At 45.7% G+C, this 15,583-nt stretch overlaps 1 pseudogene; it reads left to right on the forward strand.

Annotated features, from left to right (window-relative positions):
- The first annotated feature begins 9,577 nt into the window (after window positions 1-9,577).
- LOC116527705 lies at window positions 9,578-10,350 on the forward strand (annotated as a pseudogene).
- The last annotated feature ends 5,233 nt before the right edge of the window (window positions 10,351-15,583 follow it).

Here is a 15,583-nt window from a genome sequence, read left to right on the forward strand (position 1 = left end):
GAGGTTTCACTATGTTAGCCAGGCTGGTCTCCTGACCTTGTGATCCACCCACCTCGGCTTCCCAAAGTGCTGGGATTACAGGTGTGAGCCACCGCGCCTGGCCTCCACTAAGGATTTTTAACCCATGCCTAGCCTCACATCATTTGGGGAATTGAAGCTATCCTAATTTCATGGTATAGGCATCTCAAAGCCAAAAAAGTGGTGTTAAAATTGTTCTTAAGTTACTTACACTCCCTGAAGAAGCAAGCTAAAACCAACCCAGAGAAACACTCCTTTAGCCTAGGTCTGGTAGGATTCTTTTTTTTTTTTTTTTTTTTAATGCTTATTTTTTAGAGCCGTTTTAGGTTCACAGAAAAACTAAGAGGAAGTGCAGAGCTTTCCCATATACCTGCCATCCCCAGTGTGCACAACCTCCCCTTTATCAACATTCCCCCCAGAGTGGTACATCTGTTACAATTGATGAACACATTGACACATAGTAATCACCCAAAGTCCATAGTTCACATTAGGGTTCACTCTTGATGTTGTACATTCAGTGGGACTGGAAAAGCCTATAATGGGGCCAGGCGTGGTGGCTCACACTTGCAATCCAGCACTTTGGGAGGCCAAGCAGGGCAGATTACTTGAGGTCAGGAGTTTGAAACCAGCCTGGCCAACATGACGAAACCCTGTCTCTACTAAAAATACAAAAATTAGCCAGGCGTGGTGGTGCACGCCAGCTACTCAGGAGCCTGAGGCAGGAGAATTGCTTGAACCCAGGAGGCAGAGAGTACAGGGAGCCGAGATCAGGCCACTGCACTCCAGTCTGGATGACAGAGTAAGACTCCATCTCAAAAAAAAAAAAAAAAAAAAAAAAAAAAAAAAGCCTATAATGACATGTACCCATCATTATAGTATCAAACAGGATAGTTTCACTCCCCTAAAAATCCCTTGTGCTCTGCCATCTCTCCACACCCTTCCCCAAGCCCTAACCGTTGGCAAGCACCATCTTTTTACTATCTCCATAGTTTTGCCTTTTCCAGAATGTCACATAGGTTTTTGTGGTTTTGTTTTTTTCTGAGACAGGGTCTCACTCTGTTGCCCAGACTGGAGTACAGTGGTACACTCAGCCCTCACTGCAGCCTGGACCTCCTGGGCTCAGGCAACCCTCCCATCTCAGCCTCTCAGGTAGCTGGGACTACAGGCATGTGCCACCATAACTAGCCAGTGTTTTTGTTTGCTTGTTTTCGTAGAGATGAGATCTCACTATGTTGCAAAGGCTGGTCTTGAACTCCTGGGCTCAAGCAATCCTCCCGCCTCAGCCTCCCAAAATGTTGGGATTACAGGTGTGAGCCACCCCACCCAGCCCAGAAGGTCGTTTAATAGGAATTATATAGCACATAGCCTTTTTAGACTGGCTTCTTTCACTCAGTAATATACATTTAGGGTTCCTCCATGGCTTTTCATGGATGTTTCTTTTTAATAAATTTTTAATAGGTAAAATATTTACATGGTTAAAACCAGTAGAGAGGCTGTAGTAGTCCAGGTTAGAGGTTATGGCGCATGGACCAGAGTGCAGATGGAAGCCAGACGGATTTAAGAGATTTGGGAGGTACAATGAATAGGCTTTGATGACTAATTGGGATGCGGTGATGAAAGAGTAGAAAATTAAGGACGAATTCCTGGTTGTTGACTTGAGCACCTGGATGAGTAATTTTTTTTTTTTTAACCAAGAGGACACAAAAGCACAGTAACAGGTTTGTGGGGGTAAGAAAGGTTGTTCAGTGTTGGCACTGTTGAACTAGAGTTACCTGCAATACATCCGCACCCAGGAAAATATTCAAGCCTGAATCTGATGATAAGAATGTGAGCTGGGCATAGTGGCTCATATCTTAATCCCACCCTTTTGGGAGGCCAAAGCATGAAAACTGCTTGAGTCCAGGAGGTAGTGACCAAGCACCATAGTGAGATCCCATCTCTCTATGCAAAGACATAAAAAGAAACTATGTGGTTGTTGTCAGTACATATAAGTGGTCATCAGCGCCATGGACATAGGCAATAAGGCCCAGGTAGTGTGCAGAGTGTTACAAGCCTAAGACAGACCCAGAAGAACAGCAGCATTAGGGGTGTTTGGAAAAACACAGGCCAACAAAGAGAGTGTAGAGGAAGGAAGGTCAACAAATGCTAGGGTCATGAGGCCAAATGTCAGTAAATATAAAGTGCAAGTGACAGTGACAGAAATCAATAGCCTCTTTCTTTCTAATGTCATCCTCACACAGAGGATGGCTCCTCCAAACACTCAGAGCCCTTCTGAGCCGCAAATCTGCCCAATCTTCACTCATGAGAGCAGGTAAGCCCGAGGCACCCTGTCAGCCAGGCTGTGTTTGCAGACTTGAGCACAGTTATTTGAGACATCTGTTTTCTTTCTTGGTATTTCAATATTTCTTTTTCTTTCTTTCTTTCTTTCTTTTTTGAGACAATCTCACTCTGTTTCCCAGGCTGAAGTACAGTGGTACAATCTTGGCTTACTGCAACCTCCTCTTCCTGGATTCAAGTGATTCTCCTGCCTCGCTGAGCCTCCCAAATAGTTGGGATTACAGGTGCCCACCACCATACCCAGCTAATTTTTGTATTTTTAGTAGAGACGGGGTTTCACCATGTGGGCCAGGCTGGTCTTGAACTCCTGACCTCAAGTGATCCACCTGCCTTGGCCTCCCAAAGTGCTGGGATTACAGGCATGAGTCACTGTGCCCAGCCGATATTTCAGGATTTCAGTTAAACAATGTGAAGAGCAGAAGTTGAATATTAAACCAGCAAATCCTCTATGCTAGCAAATGCTCAGTCCACTGATACAGAAACCACAAGTTCGTCTAAGTGATGGAGAAGTCTGTATAATGATGTTTCCTTCAACAAGGCCTTACAGGATCCAGCAAGTCTTTGAGGTCATCATGCACGCTCATCTTCCTGGCATCTGTCATATGTGCATTACTCATCTGCAACTGACTGGCTCAGTTCAAACCTCAGGTTAGCATGTTTGGAGGTAAGGGACCAGTTAGCCTGTGTTTCTCATTCTGCAGCCACATCTTACTCTGCTCCCACGCCACTTTACATACAACGTCTACCCATCGCTCAACCTTCTTCGCAAACTTTACTGCCATGCACAAATCCTTCCTTGTCCATTTCAGCCTATGGGCCATCTTCCCTCCTGTAAACTTTCATCACATTTTCTCTGTCACTCACCTGACTTTTGATAATATTTCGTTTGAGATTGACTTCACTGGATCTTATTTCCCCTCTGAGTTACTTGCTGCCATCAGGAAGCATAGTGAAAGCTTTGACATCTTTTAATTATTCTCCTAGAAGCTTAGACCCACCTCTGTCCTTGGTATAGATGTTTAGTTATTATGTAACGATTATACTAATCATATAATTACATAGAGGCTGGGTGCACTGACTCTGGCCTGTAATCCCAGCACCAGCACTTTGGGAGGCCAAGGTGGGAAGATCACGAGGTAAAGAGATTGAGACCATCTGGCCAGTATGGTGAAACCCCGTCTCTACACAAAGCATACAAAAATTAGCTGGGTGTAGTGGTACCCACCTGTAGTCCCAGCTACTCGGGAGGCTGAGACAGGGGAATCTCTTGAATCTGGGAGTCAGAGGTTGCAGTGAGCTGAGATTGCACTACTGCACTCCAGCTTGGTGACAGCACGAGACTCCGTCTCAAATATGCATATATATGTATATATATTCATATATGTACATGAGTATGGCATGTTTAAAGTTTTCAGTGAAATGCCATCCTAGCCAGGACTGGTTTGATTCTGAAGAAATGTGTTAATTATTGAGGAATAGAGGTGAGGAAGATATGGAAGAACAGACTAAGATCCATCATCTCTAACCTGTACGGTACAACCGACTCATTCCTTTCATACATTAAGGTTAAAATTCAAAGAATCATATAGTATAGAATGATGGTGTGCCGGTTATCGCCTTATTGCTTCACATCTTCACACCTCCTCTTCACTGCCCCTGCCTGTGATACCGGTGCTGAATCCCGGAAACATGCATCTTCACCTGATGACCTAATGACGTTATGCTTTGTCAGTGGGGGGCTCTGGAGGGATGCTTCAGGAGAAAGGGGCTTCTCTTCCCGGTTCTCAGGTGCTTTCTTTTCTTCTTACTCCTGTGGCTCCCCTGTGATTAAGGATAAGATGCACCCCCAGCAAGTTTCATTTTAACCCCATAGGCAGCTTCTGGCAAGTTCCACAAGTGTCCTGGCTCGCTTCTCAGGGATATCAGCAGCACTCCCATGGGAAGCTTCTTAACAAGATTTTCTAGCACCCAGTGGATGCCTGCTTGCCTGCCAGCCCCAGTCTGTCACACCCAGAAACTTCCTCTGCCATTCTTTGCTGACAGCTATACCTTCTCAGTAAGGCCTCTGTCTCTGCATCAGTAAGGTCTCAGACTCCCCAAGTTTGTCCCTTTCTTGAGTTCTCTGTTTCAGCCCTAGGGTGGACCCTAAGCTGCTCCCTCTATCTGCTATTCCTGTTTTCTTCAGAGTTCACTTTACCCTTTAATAGCTAACTCCCAGCTATTAGTTAATGTTTGTTTTGTTTTGTTTTGTTTTTTTGAGACAGAGTTTCATTCTCTTGCCCAGGCTAGAGTGCAGTAGTGCGATCTCAGCTCACTGCAACCAGGTTCAAGCGATTCTCCTGCCTCAGCCTCTGAGTAGCTGGGATTACAGACGCGCACCACCACGCCCAGCTAATTTTTGTATTTTTAATAGAGATGGGGTTTCACCATATTGGTCAGGCTGATCTCGAGCTCCTGACCTTGTGATCCCCCTGCCTCGGCCTCCCAGAGTGCTGGCATTACAGGCAGGAGCCACTGCACCCAGCCCTAGTTAATAATTTTTTATGTTAAACTTTTGTTCCAAATACTGTGTGGTTTCTGTCTCCTAACCGGACCCTGAGGGATACAGATAGAATCAAAAGGAATCATTTTCTACAATTCCCTCACTTTATAGGTGAGGAGATTGAGCCAGAGGGACAGGGAGCGGGACCAGGAAAGCAAACGTCTTGCCTTTCACTCAGGGAGAGGTATAGTTAGAGGCGGAAGCCATATCACCTCCGGGCAATTTCAGTAGTGGCTACACTATACTCACCTAGCTCAACTTCTGGAATATAGAAAGCGTTGCATAGAAATGTGTGGAGTGAATGAATTAATGAATTATGGCTCTAAGGGCAAGGCTTGGCTGGGGAAGTTCATGGAAGAGAAAGCATGAAGGTGTAGGGTCTTTGATAATGATGAAGTTATCACTGAGATAAGAAAACGATGCAGGAGAGACCTAGATCTCTTGGCAGATAATTTGCCAATTACTTCAGAATGGAACAGGCTAACCCAGTAGCTTGACTTCAGCTCATAGATGACCTGGTGATTTGGGGTTGATCTTTTCTTTTCTTTTCTTTTTGAGACAGAGTTTCTCTCTTGTTGCCCAGGCTGTAGAACAATAGCTTGATCTCGGCTCACTGCAACCTTCGCCCCAGGTTCAAGTGATTCTTCTGCCTCAGCCTCCCAAGTAGCTGGGATTACAGGCGCCCACTACCACATCTGGCTAATTTTTTGTACTTTTAGTACAGATGGGGTTTCACTGTGTTAGCCAGGCTGGTCTCCAACTCCTGACCTCAGGTGATCCAACCCCTTGGCCTTCCAAAGTGCTCGGATTACAGGCATGAGCCACCATGTAATCCCTGCAGTGGCTTTTCAGATCACTCAGGCTGCCCAAATATTTACCAGATAGAGGCAGCTTCCCTGGAAGGATTCCCAACCTAATTGGTTTGTGGCATCCAAGAGGAGGCAGCTCAGCCGGGTGTCGTGGCTCATGCCTATAATCCCAGCACTTTGGGAGGCCGAGGTGAGTGGATCACCTGAGGTCTGGAGTTCGAGACCAGCCTGGCTAACATGGTGAAACCAAAACTCTACTAAAAATAAAAAAATTAGCCGGGCATGGTGGTGTGTGCCTGTAATCCCAGCAACTCGGGAGGCTGAAGCAGAATGGCTTGAACCTGCCGGGGGGCGAAGGTTGCAGTGAGCCAAGATCACGCCATTGCACTCCAGCCTGGTCAACAACAGCAGAACACAGTCTCAAAAAAAAAAAAAAAGAAAAGAAAAAGAAAGAAAAGAGGAGGCAGCTCTCTGTTGTGGCTGAAAACCAATGGCAGTAAAGGAGGCCCCTTCAGAATTGGCTCCATCTCCCACTCATTCTCTTGAGATCCCAACAACCCACAAAGCAGTGCTTTGGATTTTGTAATTAGCAGTTTGTCTTTAACTACGATGGTTTTAGCATTGCAGGTGCCAATAGTTTCTTTGAAGCATTGGCTGGGACCCAGAAGTCGCTCCTAATTTCTAATTAAGGCATGTTCCGATAGCAAAAGAAGAAAGACTAGTCTAGCATTTCAATTAGAACAGGATGGTAGGATGGATTCGGCTTGGGCAAACTTCTTAGACAAACTGTTTTGACAAGTTCAAGAAAAAGGAGGGGATTCTAGGAATAACAAGATCAAGTGGAAAGAACACTAGCCCTGAAGCTCAGCTCTCAGAGGTCAAGTCCCAGCCCTGCTACTGACTGGTTGTATGATCCTAGCCAGCTCACTTCACTACTGGAGCACCAATGCTCTCTTCTTTGAAAGTCTCACTTTAACGATTTCTGAACCCCAGCAATAACATCCTAAGAGATCCTGGGATTCAGGGTACCTTCTCCTCTTTCTCCACTGCCACCTTCAAAAAATTGACTTCTGTATGTTTCAGAGTAAATGTTTATTCTTTAAGAGTAGCAGTTTCAAGGCTGGGTGCGGTGGTGCACACCTGTAATCCCAGCACTTCGGGAGGCCGAGGCAGGAGGATCGCCTGAAGTCAGGAGTTCAAGACAAGCTGGCCAACATAGCAAAACACTGTCTCTACTAAAAATACAAAAATTAGCCGGACCTGGTGGTGGGTGCCTGTAATCTCAGCTACTTGGGAGGCTGAGGCAGAGAATCGCTTGAACCTGGGAGATGGAGGTTGCAGGAGTCCACATTGTGCACTGAACTCCAGCCTGGGGCGGCAGAGCAAGACTCCATCTCCAAAAAAAAAAAAAAAAAAAAAAAAAAAAAAAAGTAAAGGTTTCACTTTGTGTCTATCTCAGAGAAAATGACCAAAAGTGTTTGTCTTCTGCATGTATTCGTTCAGTTATTCTCTGAGCACCTTCCAGGGGTTGAAAGAAGTACCTGAGTACTAATCCCTTTTCAGGCTCATACACGCAGACCCCTCCTGTACACAGTTTTCCAGCTCAGCAGCGTACCCTAACTCCTCCTTTTCTGTACTCATAGCAGTTAGCCTCTGCCAGCTCATTTCCTAATCTATCCCATAATCTCTCTTTCACTCCAGAGTTTAGCCGTTAAATGGTTACCTTATTTCTCAAAGGCATTTGCCACATCTCTAAACAGATGTGAGATGTGAAGGGCAGAAACTGGACCCTGCACTTTCCACCTCCCACAGAATCTAGTTCGATGTCCTCCACACGGGTAGTGCTCAGATAATGGCCCTTAATTGATGAGTCCATTAGCATTGTGGGTGTTCAAAGGCATATGAGTGGATGTTCCAGTCCTCAGAAAAGATTCAGTGTAACTGAGGGAGACATTGCAACCTAAAGAGTTAGGTGACAGTTGTAAGTGACGTCGCCAGGTCTGTGATTCATTGTCAATAAATGCAATAGGTCAGTGTGGTTCTCAACCTTTGGACCCCAGACCTCTTGTAAACTATGGGTTATCCTAAGCATCACAAATCCTTATATCTGTAAGATGACTCAGACACATCTCAGATGGTGGCCCCCTCCCCGCTTATCTGTGGTTTGGATTTCCGACGTCTGTTCCCCAGTCAACCAAGGTTCGAAAATATGAAATGGAAAATTCCAGAAATAAACAACTGATACATTTTAAAATGTGCACCATCCCCCTTTATCCAGCCTGGGATATGGAGCCTCCCTGTGTTCAGCATATCCACACTGTAGAGGCTACCTGCTCGTTAGTCCCTAGGTAGCCATCTCTGTTATAAGATGACTGTCACAGTATCACTGTGCTTGTGTTCAAGTGACTCTCATTTTACAGGATAACAAGTCCTTGAATAACATTGTTCTTTTTCTCTTTCTTTTGTTGAGTTGGAGTCTCACTTTGTCACGCAGGCTGGAGTGCAGTGACATGATCTCAGCTCACTGCAACCTCCGCCTCCTGGGTTCAAGCGGTTCTCCTACCTCAGCCTCCAGAGCAGCTGGAATTGCAGGCACACGCCACCACGCCCAGCTAATTTTTGTCTGCTCACTGCAACCTCCGCCTCCTGGGTTCAAGCGATTCTCCTGCCTCAGCCTCCAGAGCAGCTGGCACAGGACACCACGCCCAGCTAATTTTTGCATTTTTAGTAGAGACAGGGTTTCGCCATATTGGCCAAGCTGGTCCCAAACTCCTGACTTCAAGTGATCCGCCTGCCTCAGCCTCTCAAAGTGCTGGGATTACAGGCATGAGCCACTGCACCCAGCCTCTGTTATAGTGTTGATAAGGAAAAAAAAAGATTCCTGGCTGGGGCTGACGTCTGTGTGGATTTTGCTCATTCTCCTCAAGTCTGCGTGGGTTTCCTCCAACATCCCAAAGATATGCACATGAGGTGAATTTGCATGTCTACCTTGTCTCAGGATGAGTAAGTGTGGGTGTCAGTGTGGGTGTGTGTGTGGGTGTGGGTGTGGGTGCGCCCTATGAGATAATGGCACCCTCTCCAGGGTGGGTTCCCACCTTTCACCCTGAGCTGCTGGGAGAGGCTCCAGCTACCCATGACTCTGAACTGCAATTATTACTTGCTTTTAATAATCTTTCTTAAATACAGGCATAGCACACATCTATTGTAAGATTTAATATGAGTAGCTTGGCCTTTATTTAGAAGTTTGGTGATAGTTCTGTCACCAGAAATAGGCTACGGGAACTTAACTCTTGTTTATATCATTAACCTGTGGTAAAATTGATTTCCTTATATGTTGTTTCACTTAAAGTTCTAGTTTCTAAGAACCTATTGATGATGTTAAGTGAGGACTTACCATACTTAATGGCCTCAAAGCATAAAGAGTATGCCAAAGAGAAGCCATCAAGTGCTTCCTTTGAGCAAAAAGATAAAAGTTCTCCACTTAATAAGGAAAGAAAACGTATTGTAGGATAAGTTTGTTTAGATCTATGACAAAGGCCAGGTGTGGTGGTACAAGTCGGCAATCCCAGCACTTTGGGAGGCTGAAGCAGTCAGATCACGTGAGGCCAGGAGTTCGAGACCAGCCTGGCCAACATGGCTAAACCCCATCTCTACTAAAAATACAAAAAATTTAGTTGAGTGTGGTGATGCATGCTTGTAATCTCAGCTACTCAGGATACTGAGACAGAAGAATCACTTGAACCCAGGAGGCGGAGGATGCAGTGAGCCTAGGTTGTGTCACTGCACCCCAGCCTGGGTGACAGATCAAGACTCCATCTCAAAAAAAAAAAGGAGTTTGTGCTAGTTTTGCTGTCACGCTTCAAACTGCAAAAGTTACGACCACAGTGTGTGGTAAGTGCCTAGCTAAGATGGAAAGTCATTAATTTTTGTGGGTAGAAGACATGAACAGAACATGTTTCAACTGATGGCAATTGGGTTTGGTATTATCCAAGGTTTCACGCATCCACAAAATTCCTGGAATGTCTCCCCCACAGATAATAGGGTACTTATTTTTCAAATATATATTGTGATTGGCAGAATATAGCCTCTCAAAAGCCTAGGATTTCATGCTATCCTTTGTTCATCATGAACTTCTAAAACAGATGCTACTCTTCCCGCCCCAGGAGTTTTAAAGCTGTGGGTTTTGATGTAGACATGGCCAATTCCAAGCACCATACCACACACAACCAGTCCCTCAAATGGCACAAAAATGCCGTCAAGAAACCCCGATCACAAACATATGAATCGCTTAAGGGGGTGGACCTCAAATTCCTGAGGAACATGTGCTTTGAAGCACAACAAGAAGGGCCTGAAAAAGATGCAGGCCAATAATGCCAAGGCCATGAGTGTGAGAACCAAGGCTACTAAGGCCCTCGTGAAACCCAAGGAGGCTTGCCAAAGATCAGAAAAGGCATCAGCTGCAAGCTCTATCGATTTGCCTGCAGTGCCCACCCCAAGCTTGGAAAGTGTGCTCGTGCCTACACTGCCAGGGGTCTCTGGCTCTGCTGGCCAAAGGCCAAGGCTCAAAACAAGACCCAGTCCACGGCTTCAGCTCCAGCCTCAGTTCTGGCTCCAGGTCAGGCATCCGTGAAGGCTCCCATGTAGAGGTCTCTGTCTGTCTTCATTCTGGCAGACAAAGGCCTCTACTTGGGAGCCTTCACGGGTGACCTCTGGGTTGCTGTCTGCTTGGGGCTGGTGCCTTCTTGTGCAATTTGCATGAATAAATTGGAAGCAGGAAAAATACATGCATATATACATACATGTTAAAAGAATAATTATTGTGTAGGTTCTGTGAACATTTTTTGAAGTTAAAAATCATCATATTCAAATAGGGTTTGTTCAAACCACTGGCATAAACAGCTAGAATGTAGAAAACAAAGTGAACAATTTAGCCTAAGTAGTTCAATGGATTTTCTTTTTCGTGCAAAAGATGAGATTTGAATAATAATTTGAATAATGATTATGTTTATACATTTCAGGTGTAATATATTAAGTATATGCATTTCAGGTGTCCCAATGTATACGAAAGGAGAAAGCTTCATACCTACATGTTATAATTCTCCGATAGGTCATGATACCTTAAATCAGATGAATTGGAGCACAGGTGAATGGAGGCCTCAGGTTAATTAACTTCTTTAAGAGCAACCAGAAAATTAGCAAAGACATGAGAAACCATTCACCCAAACTATGCATACTAATCAGCGAGAACACTCTGAAACCTATTAAATCAGATTTTAATCTTCTAAGCGCTGTAGACAACTATGTGACATCAGCCACACGCTCGAATCTTAAGGGAAACCTGAATACAAGAATACCTATGTGCAAGGAATCATGCATAAAAGGACTCTGCCTTCCAATCAAGTCCAGCTGTTTTTGTCTGTCATCAAATGTGAATGGAGATATGGGTACTAGTCCCAGACATGCCATAAACTAGCAGTGAGTCACTTCTTGAATAAGTCATTTCATTCCTCTAGACTTTGATCTGATAAAGGGAAGGACTGGACCAAATAATCTTTAAGGTCTCTTCCTATTAGTCTGTTTCTGCCTGTCGGTCGTTGACTATGACGAGCAGTACCATCTGTTCCCAAGTTGCTGGCTGGTGCCACTGCTCTCGTCCTGTGTTCTAGGAGAAGTGAAGAGAGGATTTGCCTAGGGAGGCGAACAGAGGCAAACATGACTTCCTCATTTGATGTGGAATAAGTCTCGACAGGCTGTCATTTCCATAACCCTTTCACAAAAGTTGTTTCTCTACAAGAAGTGAAGCTTCCCTTTCTCCCTTTCTGACCTGTCCCTTTAGGCTAAAATTTGCCAGCGAACCTGATTTCTTTCTTCCTACTTTTGAACTTGATTTCACTCACTTAAGAAATGCCGCCTGGGCTGGGCGCGGTGGCTCTTGCCTGTAACCCTAACACTTTGGGAGTCTGAGGTGGGTAGATCACCTGAGGTCAGGAGTTCAAGACCAGCCTGGCCATCATGGTGAAACCCCATCTTAAAAAAAAAAAAATAAAGAAATGCCACCTGTTCACTCCCTGCACTGCTGGAAGGAAATCATGTAAGATGACTCAGCTGTTTTGAAAAATATCGTGGCATGAAAGATCACAATGCTTAAAAATGTGCATAGTCTTTCATCTTATAATCTTCCAGAAATCAATCTTAAAGAAGTAATTCGAAATGTCATTACAGATTTAGACATGAGGATGCTCATCATTGAGTTGTATAACTGCAAAAACTGGAAGCAGCCTACACTTCCAGAACAGAGGAATGCTGAAGAAGTTAAGGCATATTGAAACGATGAAATACTGTGTTAACCAATGGTGTTAAAGACTTTGAAATAGAGACTCGGAGGCCACTTCTTTTGAAAAACGATAAGTCAAGAAAGAATACAAGATACAAAATTAGGCTGGGTGCAGTGGCTCACACTCGTAATCCCAGCACTTTGGGAGGCTGAGGCAGGCAGATCACCTGAGGTCAGGAGTTCGAGACCAGCCTGGCCAACATGATGAAACCCCATCTCTACCAAAAACACAAAAATTAGCCAGGCATGGAGGTGGGTGCCTGTAATCCCAGCTACTTGGGAGGCTGAGGCAGGAGAATCGCTTGAACCCTAGAGGTGAAGGTTGCAGTGAACCGAGATTGCATCACTATACTCCAGCTTGGGCGACAAGAGTGAGACCCCATCTCAGAAACAAACAAACAAAATTGATTGTATCATGTGATTTCAACTCCGTAAACAAATAAAATGGTTAGAAAAAAATATTGAAAAGAAATACACTAAAATGTTAGCAGTGGTATTTCTGGATGTTGGGATTCCCTCTTGCTTATACTCAACTAATATTTTTATTAACAAATTTTTATTGTTATAAAAACAAAAATATTGGCCAGGTGTGGCGGCTCCGGCCTGTAATCCCAGCACTTCAAGGCAGGTGGATCACCTGAGATTAGGAGTTCGAGAACAACCTGGCCAACATGGCCAAACCCTGTCTCTGCTAAAAATATAAAAATTAGCTGGGCATGGTGGTGTGAGCCTGTAATCTCAGCTACTCGGAAGCCTGAGGCAGGAGAATTACTTGAACCTAGGAGGCGCAGGTTGAAGTGAGCCAAGATCTAGCAACTGCACTCCAGCCCGGGCAACAGAGCAAGACACCGTCTCAAAAAAAGAAAGAAAGAAAGAAAAAAGTAAACTCACAGGGCAGGAGACCCTACCAGGAAGATAATTGTGGGGCTTTCCTCAAGCTCCCCACCCGCATGTGTGGCCCTGATGAGACAGAGCGTGTACACATTCATTAGTGGCTCCCTGACCTGCCAAAGCGGCCCAGCGGAAGGTGCTCTGCTGTGCTTGTCATTAAATTTAGACTACAGGTGGCAGGAAGGACACGGGAGGAAGGATTAAAGATCTAAGGGGGTGGCTGCTTAGGAAGTTTTGGGAACCTAAATCTGGGTTGTGCTGTTGAGTGGAAACACCACTTCTAAACATCCCAGCCAGCTGGTGTGGCACTGTTTGTCCAGAGAACTGGAGGTAAAGACTCACTTGTCCACACAAACACCCAGCCTGCACACCACCAGCAGGAGTCTGTTGAGAGTGGGCAACCCCACTAGAGACTTTTGGGGGTGCTCTGCTTGCTCTGAAGGCTGGCTGATCCCACAGGGGGATGCCGCAGGCAGCCTGGACAAAGCCTGGGCAACACCTGGGAGATCTTCCATTCATCTGGAGCACCTGGCAGGGAGGTGAAGTGTGAGGGCTCTGGAGTGAGAGCCACTTTCGTCTTCCAGCTCTTCTGCCAACTAGGCTGGAGGATAAACCTTGAATAAGCTGCTTGATTGATGCCTCACTTTCCCCATGTAGCATGGAACGTTGGGCCTGACATATGGTGGATGCTTGACAAATGCTATTGAATGAAGGACAAGGGGTAGGCTAGGGTGGGCCTCATCAAGCAGACCCCTGAGGAAGGCTCACAGGGGCTTCTCCCCTCTGAGAAGAGACACATGGCGTCTCACTATTTCCTGCTCTCCCACACCCCTACACTGCTCAACTAAGAGGGAATCCCCTTCTATCCATGCAGGCATGTCGCTGGCTTTCCTCTTGGTGGGTAGCCACAGTTAGACATGGCTCAGCTTTGGCAGGGTTTGGGGAAGGAGGGTCCTCACCATCGGTTGGTGGGGTGGTGGGAGCTTCTTTCTTCCATCGGTCTCACGATCTTGCTTCCTCTAATATATTTTCATCTCAGCCACAATGTAATTATATTATCTTTAAGAATGTAGGAAAATAGGAAAACCCTCCCCACTACTTCCCACCACCTCTACCCTGCCTCTGGTCACAGGCGATGGAGTCCAGGCTTGAGTCAAATGTAACCAGCCCACAAGGGTCAAGAGGGCCCCAGGGGGCCTTAAACATACAAGGAAAAAATAAGAACACATCAAGGCCCTCCCAAGGGGCCAGCCAAGAGAATGTTGAAGCCCACGGAGAAGTTCTTTAAAAGTTGAGAGGGTTGGGAGAGCTTCCCTTGAGGGTAACTGAGAAGAAGGATAAACAGGAAAATCAGCATTCAAAGGAGAGGAAGAGGGAAGGGAGGCTATCCCCACACACCCAGGGTGAGCAGTTACACGAGATCTCACAGTGCATCCACAGCTCTCTCTCATCCTAAATATCTCTGCAGCCTCTGAAGCTACAAAGTTTCTCTACTTTTAACCATGAGCAGAGACAGAGGCATGTCAGGCATGAACCCTAGTAACCAGTTCACGATGGAAATCCAAGAAGACAGAGACACATGTCATCAGTTGCTGCCCGGGCTCTGTGGGCGGAGGGGCTGGGGGAGGGTGGGGACGGAAGATGGGGTTTATCCACAGCCCATCAAGCCCACCAGCAGCAATTGCTCCTGGTGTTGGGGATTTGGGGGCTTCTTCCCAGGCCACTGTAGCTAATTTAAGTCATCTGCGTACAGAAACTCAGTTAAAATGGAATTTTAGCAGAATTCTTCATGTGGATGCTGTGGTTAAGCAGAAATTCCTTTTAAATGATGCTTGAACAGTGAGTCAAAATGAGGCCAGAAGGCTGGTGATGAGTAACTCCAGGACAGAGCAAGGGCTGGGTGGAACGCACAGGCCAGAGTGGAAGGGAAATGATTCCTTCTCCAGGTCTCAGCAGGAGGTGGCCTCCTCCTCTCCTCCCACCCACCCCTGTTCCATAGGGAGTATTTTTTCTTTATAGAATTCTTGAGCCTGATTGAACTTCAATGATCCTAGTCAAGAATCTGTCTTTCTCAAGGTAAAGTATCTTTTGTTGCTTTTCTCTTATTAAAAAGTACCACTGCTCTGCCAGGCATGGTGGCTCATCTGTAATCCGGGCACTTTGGAAGGCTGAGACATGTGCATCACTTGAGGTCACAAGTTCGAGACCAGCCTGGCCGATGTAGTGAAACCCTGTCTCTATTAAAAATACAAAAAGTTAGCCGGCGTGGTGGTGCATGCCTGTAATCCCAGCTACTCACGAGGAGAGATTTTCTTGAACCTGGGTGACAAAGTTTGCAGTGAGCCAAGATCACGCTAGTGCACTCCAGCCTGGGCTAATGAGTGAGACTTCATCTCAAAAAAAAAAAAAAAAGTATTATTGCTCCACACAGAAAAATCAGAAAATACTAATATAAGTAAAAAGAAGAAATATTGGCCGGGCGCAGTGGCTCACGCCTGTAATCCCAGCACTTTGAGAGGCCGAGGCGGGTGGATCACGAGGTCAAGAGATCGAGAACATCCTGGTCAACATGGTGAAACCCTGTCTCTACTAAAAATACAAAAAATTAGCTGGGCATGGTGGCGCGTGCCTGTAATCCCAGCTACTCAGGAG

The sequence above is a fragment of the Sapajus apella genome, unplaced genomic scaffold (assembly GCF_009761245.1).
Source record: "Sapajus apella isolate SASKATOON/1434 unplaced genomic scaffold, GSC_monkey_1.0 scaffold55, whole genome shotgun sequence".
Lineage (NCBI taxonomy): Eukaryota > Metazoa > Chordata > Mammalia > Primates > Cebidae > Sapajus > Sapajus apella.